Source organism: Lepidochelys kempii, chromosome 2 (genome assembly GCF_965140265.1).
Source record: "Lepidochelys kempii isolate rLepKem1 chromosome 2, rLepKem1.hap2, whole genome shotgun sequence".
Classification (NCBI taxonomy): domain Eukaryota; kingdom Metazoa; phylum Chordata; order Testudines; family Cheloniidae; genus Lepidochelys; species Lepidochelys kempii.
In genome coordinates, this window is record NC_133257.1 from 119882761 (window position 1) to 119898618 (window position 15858).

General features: G+C 40.8%; 1 protein-coding gene across 2 annotated transcripts in view; it reads left to right on the top strand.

The window, feature by feature from the left end:
* Positions 1-15858, top strand: part of IRF4 (interferon regulatory factor 4) — a 60463-nt gene that overhangs the window by 17477 nt on the left and 27128 nt on the right. The window contains exon 4 of one of the 2 annotated variants that reach the window (XM_073332176.1): positions 1240-2036. The gene's annotated coding sequence lies outside the window, so the exon portion shown is untranslated. Of the gene's footprint in view, positions 1-704; positions 2037-15858 lie in introns of those variants that run through there. The other variant, XM_073332177.1, reaches the window with a different exon arrangement.

Here is a 15858-nt window from a genome sequence, read left to right on the forward strand (position 1 = left end):
ATGAGGCACATAGTGCCTTCACTATGATTTTTCACTTTCTAAAACCTCTGATCATGCAGTCACTTAGAATGTTCAGATGCACGCCACATATCATTACAATCTGTGGATCTCCATGTACTTTATGAACGCGTATTATGCTTCACAACTTCCCTGAGGCAAATAAATATTATCATCAGGGCTGGGGAACTTCATGACATTTGGGATGTTGTGAACCTTCCAGCTGTACTTAGGGATTGCAAAACAAATTTGCATTCATGAACCTTTTTTCTGTAATGTAAACCCCAAGGATGTCTTTTTTAAAAACAAAAACAGAAGGACAAAAAACCCCAGATGCTTTATTTTCTAGTTAAGAGCTGCTTGTGCTATGTAGAAGGGTAGAAGACCATTCCCTAACACCCACAAAAGCTAAACAACCGCAAGTACCCTCGGATCTAGCTCCTTGCCCTGCTGAAAGCGGCAGGGAGATAGAGACCTGCCTCCTTTGCAGATCTCCTCCCTTTATGTGTGGGGTGGAAGGAGGAAATCCCAATGGGGAATGTTTTGGGATTGGTTTTTCCTCCTCACTTTTTTAATTTATTTATATATATATAAAATAAAAATAAAGTGTGAGAGAGAGTCTAAGGGGTGTGGCGTAAAAAGAAAAATACCCCATAAATATCTTTCTTATATATAGGGTTTTTTCTTTTTATGCCACACCCCTTAGACTCTCTATTTTTTCTCTACTCTAATCTCTCTCTTTTGCTCTCAGTTCATTTTTTTTTTTCTCTACTCTTTACTTTGAGTCTCTCTGAAGGGTAGCGCTTAGCCAGAAGCTTTCAAAATGTAACTGATCTTCTGAACCCATAATGTCTGTGAGGGTTTGAAATTAGGCACAATTAGTTCATCCATCTAAGTATTATGCCCATTTTATACCTGGGTAAATGGAGGTACAAATTGGTTAGGGTAAGAATATTCAAACCTGGATTCCTAAAGTTAAGCACCCAGATAACCAGCCTGATTTTCTGAGATACTGAGCACTAATAATTCCCATTAAAGTCCACAGATCCACATCAGATATGGTATCCTCCAACCTCCGTCCTGTAGCAGTTCAGGCCACTAGACCTGGCTTCCTCAAAGAAACAAGGAGTGCTCCTAGAGTTCATTGTTGCATGAGAAGTCTATAACCATGGCTGCCAGCTCCTAGTCTTGGAAAATTACTATAGAGGTTAAGTCCCACCTCCCCTTTTTCTTGCCTTCTAGTGGAAAGGAAGGAGGAAGAATTGGGATCCGGAGAGCACTTCCCAGTGTGAGGCAAGGCAGCATGTAAGTGCTGGTAACTGGCCTCTTTCCCCCTCCCTGTAACAAGCAGGTGGTCATAATGAGAGGCTTCTGAAACTTTTCTGAGCTTAATCCTGGGAACACAGAGGTGGCTGCCAAGTTTCAGGCATCTGGTGTGATGTTCATATAGTTGTTATACCTCTCCACTGCCCCTTTGGAATCTTAGGCCTGCACCCTTGGTGAATCCCTTCTCCAAAGCTTCTCTTTGAGCTCTTGGAGAGGAATATAAGGCAGCCAAAGCTTTCCTCTCTTACTGCTCCCCCTGCTGGATCCAAATCAAAATGAAGGAACTGGGAAAAGGAGTTGTGCCTGGCTGTCCCAATGAAGTCTGAAACAGAAAGGAAAGCTCTAACCACACCAACAAAGGAGGTGGAGCTGTATGGGAGTGCTGCTCACCCAACCCAGGGAGCAGAGAGCGAACAAAGCTCTCCTCTACTCCAACTCTTCCCTCTCCTAACCTCCCCACAGCAGTAAGAAAGATAAAGAGGCCAGAAAGGCAGGGGAGAGAATGGTGCATGTGATAGATGACAGGGATTTAAAGGAGTGGGACAGGATCAGAGCAGAATAGGGCCTGGGCTGAAGGGGGGGATACAAATCTTGGGTTGCCAACAGTCCCTGATTACAATGGACAATCCCTTATGTTTTTCATCTCTGTACCACAAGATCAGGAGTTGCTGAATGCTGCAAAAAGCAGCAAGAAATACCCCTGACGAATGTAGGTGAGTACTGCTGCTTAATTATTATGCATAATAATGATATCAGGAGGGGAGGTGGGTGGGAGTGCTAAGAAAACAGACCCTTATTTTTAAAATGCAGTGCTGGCAACCCTAGATACCAAAGAGGACAGGGGCCGAAGAAGGTGTCTACAAGGAAACTCCTAACCCCTCTTCATCAGCCACCTCCCACTACCTGCTACCCAGTGGTGCCAATTAGGAGGAGTGAGGCGGGGGAGGGGAACGCTGCTGCTGCCATCTAGGTTTTTGCACTTACTGGAAGTTCCATGGACCGGGGGGGGGCCCTTCCCTCGCCACTTTTAAGCAGTGGTCCCATACTAAAGCAGTACGGCTGCTGCCAGAGAGGTCTGGAGCATCCCTCTGGCTGCGTGGTTGCAGCACCACTGAAATTTGACCCACAGTCCCCTGTCAAGGGAGACCAGGGGTCCGTGCGGGAAGGGGAATGAGCAGGGACCCCCCCTGCTGGGGAGGGGGAGGATGAGAATTTGCCCACCTGCAAGAACTATCTGAATTGGCACCACCTACCCACACACTTGACAACCAGCCCGCCCCTGTCAAGCTGCTCTAGGCTATCTCTGGCTGCCCTTTCCCACTTTGCTCCCCCCCAACTTCCCCTCTCTGTCACCTTCCATGGGAGTGAGCCAGGGTGCCCAGCAGTGGCAGCAAATAGGAGGACTAAGATAGAGCGGGTTCTCAAAAATGGGGGTGCTCATTACACCAACAGACAGGGCTCACAAATAGCCAGTACATGCCCGTACGTCGAACCGGCACCTCTCTGAGACTATGCACTCGGTCTTCAGAATCTCGGCAGTGTTGTTTACTAAAATTAAATCCCTGCTGAGCATAATGTTCTCAATGTTCGCTTTCTGGCATTTTTGCCTGAACCGAGCTGCCTCAGTCTGCTAATAGTGGAAGGAGATGGGGGCTCTGACTCACCTTTCTCCCAGGACACAAGCCTCAGGGCCCTAACAAAGAGGGAGAATAAGTCCAATGTGTCAAAAAGCAGCATCCTTCTGACCTAGGCTTCTTTCCTAATTCCCAGTGACAGTTTGCTCTGGCACAGCCTGACTCCCTCAATCCTCCCCTTGCCCCACGCTGAAGGGGGCAGAGAGATTCCTGCCTCCTTTACACACCTCCTCCCTTTTGTGTGTGGGGTGGAGGGAGGAAATCCCAGTGGGGAACATTTTGGGATTTGTTTTTTCCCCTCGCTGAGGAGAAATTGGGCAGCTATAGTGCTGCAGTCCCCCAGGGCAGGGCCAGATTAAAGAATTTGGGGACCTTGTGAACTAGGGAAATCCCCCCCCCAATCATCTTCCTTAAACTAGACAGAGAAGAGACCCAGCTGCCTACAGTACCATACCTGAACGGTGCTGGTTCACCATACCTGGGCCAGATTACACCACTCTCTGAAGTTTGGCCTGCCTCCCCTGCCCCATTTGAGTCATGACCCAGGAGGAAGCAGCTGGGCCAAACCTGGTCAGGGCCCAAATAGAGCTGCCATCTCTGAGAGGCACAAAAATGAGCCACTCTTTCCTTCCCAGATGCCCCACCCACCAGCCTGACCCTCTTCTTCCCTTCCCATACACTACCACCAGCTTGATCCTCCTCTTCCTTTCCCAGGCATCCCTATCATCACCCTCCAACTCTCCTGACCCGTGAGCGTCTATACCCACCCCCTCTCAGGAGCCTCAGCCCAAGAAGCCCTCCACCTTCCCCACCTAGGGGCCCCTTCCTAGTTACAAGTGGGGGAAAAAAACCCCAGGCATATTGCAAATGGCAATGCTGGAGAAAAGCTGGCCAGGCCAGCTAAAAACCAGCCAGGCAGCAAACCTAGGCCTAAACATGGTTGTGGGACCTGCAGAGATCAGGGTCCCTCTGCAAATGTACAGAGTCCACATCGGTTAATCCAGGTTTGCTCCTGGGAGATTGTTCAGATCCCAGAAGGTCCCAAATCACAGTGTAAGATCCCCCTAATGTAATAGAAAACAATACTGTACCACTCTTATGTGTAAAAATTAGTAGGAGAAAATATTTACTGTTACCAGTACAAAAAAGAAAATGTTTATTTTTTATCTTGACTTTTACTAATGAGAAATTATACTTTGTTTGGCAGCTTGCTATTTTTGTGATTTTTTTCTTGCCCCTGTGTTCCTCAGGCTAGTCACATTTCATGCATGACTTCTTTTAGTTTATTTATATCTGAGACATAAAGAGAGATTGCTTTGATGTTACTGTGTTTCTAAAAGCTTTCTTCAATGAGGATGGGACCGTGTTAATTGCATTTATAAATGTATTGTCATATGATGCTTTAGCACAAGTGTTTTCCCTGTTTTAAAATTGTAATATGCCCTTTAATTTGTGGTTAGTAAAATATCAGACTTTTAAAATCTTTTTGCCAGTCTCCAGTTTTTTCCTGTAATTGGGTCAGCAGTAATGCATCTCCTCTTTGATTGTCAGGTGTTCTGTTGGTTGAAATTTGTGCATTGAAAGATGTTTTGACAAAGATGGTTTTTGACCAGAATGATCATTTTTTGAAGAAAATTTTCCTTTTGGTGAGATTTCCTTCCCCCCCCCCATTATTTTTAAAAAAGGAAAAATCAGTTGCTGAAGTAATAAATAAATAGGTAAAATATTTCAGCTTTTGAAAAGGAGAAAGTGTTTCCTACTGGTGTAGTGAAAAGAAATGGGAGTTGGAATACTAGGGATCTAGTCCAGGTTCATACGGACTATGTTAAGGTTTTATGCTGCCGCCTATCGCTATACTATCTAGTGCCTACCACATAAAATCAATAGCAGTAGCAAAGTCCCTTGTGGATTTTATGGAGTCTCTGGCTCATCCCCCTTTTGGGGGTAAGAACTTTGGTGTGGGGGTTTTGTTTCTGATTTTTAATTGTTTAGTTTAATTTTTTGGGGGGATGGAGAGGTTGATTTTGTGTTTGTGTGTAGAAGAGAGTGTCCGTATTGCCAGCATCATTTTTATAGTGGGAGGGCCTTTTCGAAGACTCTCTCTGTACCCAGGGGTAAGTCATTAGCCTTCTCTGCATCACTGTTTACGTATATCAATAATATGATTAGGATGGGGTGAATATTGCAAAAATAATCTACTAATCTTCATTTAGATTTTCAACTACGAATATTACAGAATTTTTGCAAAAAACAAATATCAAAATTGAAACTGTATTTGCACCAAAACCCGGAATCTAATGAATTTACACTCAAAAATGAATGAACAGAAATATAGTGTGTGACTTGTGTGTCTAATCAAAACACCTCACTTTATGAATGAAAATACAGTGAACTGTTTGTAAATGACCTAGTCCAAGAATTAGGGCTCGTCTGCATGACGAAGTTAGTCCAGGTAGGGTATGAATTAAAAGCTATTCCGGAATAAGAGTGTCTACACAATGAGCTACTCCAGAATATTTTATTCTGCATTAGCTATTCTGGTCAGTTTCCCCGTGTAGACATGCCCTTATCTGGCAAATTTTTAATAACAAATGCAAACAAACTAGTCTGTTCATGCACAAATCACAAAATAAAAGACACGCTACATTTGTTGTATGAATTATTTGTCAATTATTAGCCCAACTCTAAAAATGAATGTTATTACGGAGAGGTGTTGTGAAGTTGTATCTGAGTGTTCCTAAAGTGCTTTGGGATCCTCCGCTGTTACATAACTGTAAAATATTATGCTGAATGAACCATAATACCCCATGCATTGATTTTAAACGTTTTGAAAAAACATAGTGCATTCGTTTACTAGCTAAGGCAGTAGATCTAATGTTTGATGTTACTTTCTGGGTTGTGAGAAACCAACAGTAAGTCAGTGAGTAATAATCTCTTTGAAATTTCCGCACACAAGAACATCCTATGCAGTTAACAAAAACCAAACAAAATAAATGGTGGGAATGGGGGTGAATTACTGTAGCCTAACAATCCACTCTTTAGGATAAAGGCGTCATAAAACCATGCCCCACCATGCCCACCAGCAGTCTGGATGAACATAGAAGTCCACTGTCAACCATTATATATTCAAGCTATACCATATTCCTTTAAAAATGTTTGTATGGTCTCTGAAAAACCCTAAGCAAAAACATTCCTCATTGAAACTCTCATAAAATGGCCAAAGTCACCTGGAACTGATACATGAAATATTTCATCCAGACGACCACCCTTCCTTATTTCCCGGCCCCCACCCCCAGGAGAAATTCCTGACATTCTTTATACACTCAGTAAGGATTACAGGGGATATGCACAAATGGTATGTTGGAATAGGGGTCACCTGACTTTCAGGGATGCCAAGTATCCACGGCTCCCATTAGAATCAATGAGAGGAACAGTGGAGACTCATTACTAGAGCTCAGCCAATAATTGATTTTTCAGGTGAGTGGCTGAACTGAAAAATCAACACCTCCCTCCACAAAAAAATGATTCCCCCCCGCACCAAAACAGAAAACTGAAAAAAAAAATCATGTGGTTCAAATGAAAAATTTCAGATGTTGATTTGAAATGACTTTTTCTAAATGAAATGTTGATCTGAAAATGCTGAAAGGTTTGATTTTTTTTCTTTTTTTTAAAACCAAACAGTCAAAATCATTCACTGAATTTGACCCAAATTTATGAATAGTTTTGGTGGCCCCCCAAAATGCATTTTTTGTCAAGTTTACTATTTGCCAAAAAAAAAAAAATTGCCTAGCTCTACTCAGCGCTTCTAGCAATCAGACCAGCATACAGTGATATACAGAAGCCATTCAAAGAACTACCCATGAGATGTTCATGAATGCTTATGATGCTCAAACATGGAGACCGATCCTCAGTTGATGTAAATTGTCATATAGCTCTATTGATTTCAATGGGGCTAACAGTTTACACCATCTGAGGATTCCTCCCATGATCTTCATGCAAGTAAGATCAACAGTGTTGCCAGGGCATGGGCACCTTCAACTCTTATGGGGGTCAGTAGGAATTGATGGTTTCGGAACCTCTCACAGTCAGCGTCTGAATGATAAAATGACTCAATCAGGTCACAATTTTATCATTTCAGTCATGGTGCAAAGCTTCTGTTCGCTGAAAAATTATGTATGGTGTTAGAAGAAAATTAAGACTATTGCTTCTTCCACTATCATGTAATATTATGTATCCATTTTAGAATTATCGATAAAAATACTTCAGCTACAATCTCTCCTCTCATACCTCACAGATACCAACTCCACTTTTATTGCAGCCCACGTTAGGCAAGTTGTAGTAGATAAGCATGCAGCTGCCTGCTTTCCATGTGTGTTCCTCAATTTAAGGCCCAAATATAAAGTGAAATAGATTATGTCAACCCAGAAAGAAAGAACAAAATACTGTTTGCCTTCAGGAGTTCACTGTTTTTTCTAGAACGTGGAGCCACGTTCTGAGAATGGAAACTACCACCTTAACCACTGTGCAGCTCACTTACATATCCAAAGGGTTGTCTCAAAATGAGAGCACATTGTTCTCCTGTCTCTTCATATTCTAGAGTTAGGCTATATTTTTATAACTTGTGGTATTTGTATATTTACTCTTTTTAAATATTTATGATTATACACAAATGGAAAATTACAAGGAGAAAGATGAAAAAAGTAATCATCTTGTGTGGAGAATGCAATTGCCTGTTTCTTATTAGAATGAAGACAAAATATGGATACATACCAAAGGTTTAGCTGACCCTCTGCACCTTGAATGTGACTATTTCCAGTTATATGTACCATCATGAAAAAACACCCCTGAGTGACATAAGTTACGTGGGCATAAGTGGTAGTGTAGACATGGCCTGAGTCTCTCTAACCTGATTTACACATTCCCACCTTAACAACTAACCTATATTAAACACATTATGCATGTTAAATTACTTGAGTCCCGATTTGTTTTATTGTGGTTTTTGTTTTAATCAGCTCTCCAAAATAATGGTTGTGCTGCTAAAATAACAGCCACTGTGCTAAGTAAGCCCTGACAACACTGACCCAGTTGCAATCTTGCCATCCCATTGTCCTGCCTGCCCATCATGATTGTATGGAAGAATGGGGCAATGGGTGGGGCTGCGGGCGGAATGGGGGAGGGGCTCTGGACTTGGCGCTCCAGGCCGGGGTGAGAGCTCTGCGGCAGGCCCAGCCGGGGCCAAGATCTCAGCCCCACCTCCCCCTCCGCCAAGGCCAAGAGAGGGAGAGGAGAGGTGGAGGGCAGGCAGAATGGGGGCAGGACTGCAGAGGAAGGGGCAGAACGGGGAGGGGCTCCACGCTTGGTGCTTCAGCCAGGGCTGAGAGCTCCGCCGCAGTCCCAGCCAGGGCCAAGTTCTCAGCCTCCCCACCCTCACTGTGGCCCCAACCAAGCTCTCAGCCACCCCCTCCCCTGCCCGGCTGGAGCCATGGGAGGAGCTGAGAGCAGTGAGTGGGGGTGGGGCCTCAGCCAGAAGAGGTGGGCATGGGGCTGGCCTCCCCATGGGGAAGCTTCACTTGCCACCCATGGCTGTGCCACTTTAAGGTCTCTAGTGTAGACGTAGCCTCAGAATTTCTCATTGAAGGCCCAATTTTGATTGTAATAGTGGCAGAGTAACACCACAGCCCAGTGGTACCAAAATCCCCTTGTATGAACAACAACCCTAACAAATGTGTCAAACCCTACCCTCCAACTGCACTGAAAAGAAAGCCCCACCCCACCAAGAACATCAGTCACACATCCAGTGTGAACACTCCCTCTTAAAGCCTCCCTATCGTCTCCTACTTGGCAGCCGCTTTGCAGCACTTCTATGAGGACAAAAAATACTAGAGCATGTGTGTTAAAGCTCTTCTGTTGAAGAGGGTAGGTATCAGTGAGATTTACAGAGAGAGTGAGCGTAGAATACAGTCCATGAGTAGGGAGCAAAAAAGCCTACCAGAAGTGTACTGTTTCAATTGTCTGGTGTCTTGTGTTGGTAGGGGCTGGAGAAACTCAACAAGAGGTAACTTATTTTTCTCCTTCGCTGTTGAGGAAGGGTTTGTTCACATGGTGTGCTTAGAATATGAGATGGCGTTTGGAAATTGATAAGATGCACAGTAGGATTACTTGTTGTTCAGACCTGTGCATTTTCCTGCCCCTCATAAGGTATCTGCCATTGCATGCAACAAGAGTGGATATTGTGGACAATAATGATCAGCATATTAGCTGGGTATTTCTGATAAAATGATTAGCTGAAAATGGCTGACAATGTTGATACACAAATTGGTATGATTAGGGTTAATAACCTGTTGCAATGAAGGGGGCAGATCCCCCTTCTCAGAGCTCTTACAATCTGTCTGCAGGCTCACACTGCAGAAGTTCAGTGTGGAGACATTTTCTTCCTAACCATAATGTTTTAAATAAATGAAATCTTGAATTGTGCAAAATAGTAATCTGTCATGCGACCCAGATCACAAAACAGGAGGATTATGTTTGTTATGAATACAACTTGCAGTCATGAAGGCCATCACTGAAAGAAGAAACCATTCCTGGTGATACTTTTCCTCTCTCTATATATTTTCATAAGACAAACATGATTTGCAAACATGTTCGTGAATAAAATCTTTTAGTTTAGTTTACGGCTGTCTCGGGCCCTATTATTAGTTACTAATGAGTAGTCACATGACGTGTGAGTGTTCAAGAATGTTAATCCATGAAGCATCCATGAATTTTTAGCACATCACTTGGAGTCTTTTTATCAAAATGTCTTTCTAAAAGGTAGGCTTTAGTTCAGCCACAGTGATTGGCTCAATAATATTCATCGATGTACGAGGGAAGAATTCTGTCCCACTACAAGAATAGTCAGAAGGAATTCTATAAGACGTATTATGCAGACCGCAAGAATAGATTATTATAGTAGTTGTTTTGGTCTGTAATATCAATGAAAATGAAGAGTTCACAAACTAGCTATAACCTGAAAATGATTTGGCAAATACTTATTCATAATGAATATATTCATGGAAATCAGGATAGATTTGTGAACAACTTGCTATCCAAAAAAATAATTTTTTTAGCTCATAACTTCTCAGTCCAAAAATTCCTTTAATTTGATTTAAAACCGTTTAAGATGGTCAAAAATCAGAACAAAAGAATGTTGTTCATAATGACAGGTTCCGCCAGCTCTGTTTACTACTTTGATAATATGCCATGATAACAATTGCATTAAATGTGACAGACGAAACACCAGTAAAATATTCCTGAGAGTGGGAAAAAAATGTAATAGCACTCATGGGGCATGTCAGTGAGTTGAACGTATAGGAAAAAAATATAGAATAACCTGATATACAAAAATCCTGCTTTTCTTTTTTCACAAGAATCATATTAAGAAAAAAGACATTAATTTTTTAAGATGAGCGTGGATATGCAGGTGACACGTGCAAAAGATACGTATTAAGTACCTTGACATGGGAAAAGGAGTGTCAAAAGAAATTAGTGGGCTGTTTCATATGAGAATTCAAGTAGTTGGGAGTTTACACAGGCCCAGATCCTGAAAACACTCTGCTATGTCTACACTAGGCTATATCTAAAAAACACCCATTTAACTGACATAAGTTTCTCCGACAGAAGTGCCAGTGTGGACAGCTCTCCTGCCGACATAACTACTGCTGCTCTGTGGGGGTGATTTAATTATGCTGATGGAAGAGCGCATGTAGACAGACATAGCATATGTAGCCATAGCCTTATGTACACATTTCACTCCACCTACCTAAATAGTCCCATTGACTTCAGTAGAACTACTCATGTGAGATAAATTACTTGTGCAGAAGTCAGAGCCTAACGTTAGAGAGCTAAACTGATTGTGAAAGGAAAATGTAAGCTAATATCTGTGCTCCAAATACAGGTAATTTTTCTCATATAGTTCCTTTTCATTTTTTTAATGAAGGATAATTCTTTAATAGTAATCTGCAATTGCAGATTACTGCAGGGATGAGGATAGAACAAACTCCTAAATGGAAAAATGTCTAGATACAAGTCAGCCTGAAGACAAGACAATGTTTTGCACAAGTCAAAAACAATAATATTCCCAAAACAAAAATAATTAGATTCTTAGAAATATAATCATGAGAAAGGGGGGTCTGAGATATGTGGCATATATGTCATGCTCAGGTTGAGATACACATTACTCAGCACTGCAAATGAGCTATCGCACAACAGATTTTTTTCTCCTTGACATTATACATACATTAATCTCATCTGGAATAGTGGCAGGATACTGGCTGTATTGCAGATGTTCCCAGTAATAATTAGTGGGTATTCCTTAAATAGAACTAGACATGGAGATACCTACAGCAAATTAGATTACCTTGTAAAAGTACATAGGCAAAATAAAAATATGAATCCAATAAGACACTGTATATGGTAAATATGGTTAGGCATATATAATTCATACAAAATACATCCCAGATCCAACTCTCCTTAAAGTCAGTAGAAAGACTCCTGCTGGCTTGAATCTAAATTTACTCTAAGTCTAAACACTTTAGAGCTAAATTCAGGCCTGATGAAAACCATTATCCCAAATTGCATTCCAGTCAGGCTGAATTTGCTTTTTAGATTTGCTGTTATGGACAGATATGCTTTGATAGGAGGCAAGGCAATACACTGGGAGACATATATAACATATATACATTCTAAAGGACTCATACAGTTTGGTAGCAAATTTGAAAAGAGCTATGGTTTGCAGGCAATTTTGAACAATAAAATAACTTTCAGGTTGAACCAAAACCAATTTTTAAATTAAAAAAAATTTTTTTTTTTTGTGAATCAAAAACGCAGAGAGAATTTCACTTTGGATCAAACAAACTATTTTGGTTTGACAAAAGTGAACCATTTTGTTTTGATTTTTGACTATCTTAAACTTTTAAATCAACGGAATTTTTGGAATGAAAAATTATGAACCAAAAAAATTGAAATGTTTCATTTCATTTGTTTTTTTTATTTTTACTGAAACAATTTGATGAAACTAAAATATTTTGAAAATTCATTATGGTGTCACTGATCCTGCCCCTGCCCTCCTCATCCTAAAAAAAAAAAAAATTAAAAAAAAAAAGCCAAAAAATTCCCAGTTCTACATTTGGACAATTAACTACAAGCTGTAGACTAAACAAGTCAGAATTCTGGTAGTATTTCCAATTATTGCCATTCATCCACCCCAATTCCCCAGAAAGAATTCATATCCAGCTATAGATGCTTTTCATCCTTGGCTGCCTTACAGTATGCTGCTCCAGACAGCAGTTTGAGAACAGGACCATCTTCATGATGTGGAAATGGGGGAAGATTTTATAACCATATAATAATGTCTAGCTTGTACATTGTGCTTTTCATCAGTAGATCTCAAAATGTTCTACAATCTTTAAGATATTTATCACCACAACTTCCCTATGGTGTAGAAAAGCGCTTATCCCAATTTTCTCAGATGGGGAACTGATATAAGAGTGACCAGCAATGTTTAAAATGTTGAAGAAAGTATAAACTAAATAACTAGAAAATAGAGGTGGGATGTGAGATATTTTTGTAGCTAGTGTAACTTTCATAAAAGGTACGTCAATGTTGAGAAACAAACAGCTAAAATTGATTAATTGATCTTATTGGCTTTATCAGTAGCAAAATTATATGGCAAGATTTCCAAAAATGCTCAGCCTCAGCAACTTCCATTGTTCTTAGCTCTTTTCAGTGTAAGTCCCTGCGTGCTGACCACGTTTCACAATGTGGCCATTTCATTTAAGCTGCATCTGCACTAGAAGTGCTGCAGCGGCGCAGCTGCATTAAGCTGACAGGAGAGAGCTCTCCTGTCGGCTTAATTACTCCGTCTCCCATGAGAAGCAGTAGCTATGTTGGCGGGAGAAGCTCTCCTGCTGACATAGTGCTGTCTACACCAGCCCTTTAGTCTGTGTAATTTACGTCATTTAAATGTGTGGGTTATTCAGACTCCTGAGCAGCATAAATTATACCGAAGAAAATTCTAGTGTAGACAAGATGCCTAAATGGGACCAGAGAGGTTTTGAAATCCAGTCACACTGGAATTCATGATAGTCCATCAGTGGAAAAGGGTTATGAATATGCAGCTTTTTACCTCTATGGGATTGGTTCAAATAATCAGATATAGTTTGGTAGTAGCCAAACGTAATTATTAGAGCTGGGCACACAGTGCAGGATTATTTGTAAGCATTCCCATTTTTCAAGGAGTTTGCTTCACCTGTGTTTACACCCCTTTTGTGAACTTTTTACAAATGTTCTAAGAACAAATTTACCAACATGAATATTTACTAACCAGCAAAATGTACGCAAACATTACAAAATATAGAAAGTGAATTTTTTACTTATAATCCTGAGTATTCATGCCAGAAATCTTATTCTAAGAGTTAAACTCATTCATCAGGGGAACAAAATGTACCATGTAATCTGCGTGTTTGGTTAAAACAGCTCAAATTCCCAATTTCAAATATCAAATACTCAAAGCAATGTGCAAAGTGAACAGTTTGCAAGCACTGCACAGGCTGAAATATTTGCATAGTACAATCTTTGAATAATTTTGAGCAATGAATATATTTATGGAAAATGTGATCTGTCTGCAGACAATTCACAAGCAGCAGAAAGAGCTGTGTTTGATAACTAAAATACAATATGTACTGTAAATAGTTCATCCAACTCTCCTTGTTACCAGCTGAGGATGGCCATTTGGTATCCTACCATATGTGAAAAGGGTTATGGTCTCAGTCCAGTTCCTGGTGGACAGGTATCCATATTATAAAATAGCACCATTCCAATTGGAACTAATATCCACCCTTTGACTCTCAACAGAGAGGCAAGAGGTGAAATTCTGGGAGTTTTGCCATTGACTTCACTGCCGGATTCTATAGACATGGAGGACGAACTGTCCTTTTTTCCCCTTGTGAGTTGAGGAGGGAGATATGTTAGTTTAACAGTACAGTGAAACTTCCACAGCCAGCGATGTACCATTCCTGAAGTTTAGGAGAGTACTTCACCCTATGTGGCAAAGAGTAACAACCCTCGGAAGAAAATCTACTTAAATTTTTCTTTTTAAAGAAAGGTTACAACTACTCTTTCAGATGTTACTACATATGAGATAACTCTTTTTAGAACACGCATTAATTTAGGGGAATATGAAGTCTTGAGAAACATTCTAGATCATTAGATTACAAAGCAAAAGGGAAATAAAAGGAAAGAATGTAAACAAATTTGGACAAAAGTAGTTGTAAGAAAATATAAAATTGCGTGTGTTTTTTTCTACTTAGTCACGCAGATATTTAGTTACATTTACTTCTGTGGTATTTTGCTTTTAAATGTTTTAAATGATTACATAATTAATAATATGATATGGGGATTTTATGAAAGGCGAGCACAGTAGGTCACAAAATCAGGAAGAGCAGCTGTAGAAGCTATGTCTAAATAAGACATCACCAGTGCTCATGGCAAAAAAAAAAAAAAAGGGAGAATGTTTAGGATCCAGATGTTCTTTACTGTGGAAGTTAGTTCATCAAAACGCCGCCAGATGCTGCTCTGGTGTGAAACTGAGTTTGTGAGGTTCCTGCTCTAAACTCTTGAATTGTGTTGACAACTTTTAGGGTCTTTCTACATTGTAAAAACAACTAGGACTTGTGACGTGGTTTCAACACCACAGTCTTGAACATAGTTAAAGTGAGAGTCCATCTTGCTATGTAAATATGTTTTTATGGCTGAACCTTGTTTTAGCCTACAGGACTTCATCTTGCAAACACATAGGCTGGGATTTTTGAAGAGACCACGGAGAGTTAGGCTCCCAGCTCTCAATGAAAGTCAAGGCTAATGAAACTACTCTTAAGCCTTTGGAAAATTCTAGCCTTAGGCAACAAGAGCCAGATTTATAAACATATTTTAGTGTCTAAAGAAGTCCATAGGTGCCTAGTTGAATTTTTAGACGTGCCATAGGGGAGTTTCATTGGCATTGACTTTCACTGCGAGATGGATATCTAACTCATATAGGAACTTTTGAAAATCCCACTAGATGCCTAATTATCTTTGAAAATCTGACCCCAAGTGTGACAGATATGGCAATTTCTTGTGATATCTTTGAAAGACTCTATGGTATTAAGTATATGTATTATTGTGGGCTCTAATTGTATATAACTTCTTCATGGGGAAGATGGGACAAAGATTGCAACCCCTTGGAGTCCATTGTTTTACATGAATGGTATATGTATGGCTGTGTTTCCCTCCAGAGGGGAGGGCTGCCACAGATCCTCCAGGAATTAAAAACAATGGGTGGTGGTGAAGACAAATCACCCAGGTTGTAATCTCCTCATAGAGGTACTATCTCTTAGGGAGGCCCTCATATACTAGTTCAAACTGGATTCTCCAAAGACCAACAAAAAAAGGACCTTTGGATAAATAGCCTGAGTTTGTTGACTCAGGGCCTTCTCTTTAATCCAGCAAACAGACAGAACCTTCTGTTTAAGCCAAGGCAGGGCCCAATCCTGCTGCATACTTATGGAAGGAGTTGACCTTTTAAGAGCCTGTAAGTCTGGTAAGCTTTTAGCATGAGTGCAGGTTCTTTTATTGATTGTATATATTTTCTTTGTAATGCTTTGGCCTTAAGAATAAATGTGCTTGCTTATAAAGGGTTGCATGATAACTTGTAACTGCTGGCAAGTACAGCTGTTCAGAGCCTTTGAAGAGAAGGCAAAAATCAAATTCTGGCCTGTTTAGGCAGTCTGACTTGCTGGGGATATCACTGTATAAGCAGGGAACTGTGCAATCTGGAAAAAACCCTGTCAGCAGGGAGAGACATGGGTCTCTGTCCAAGATAAGTGGT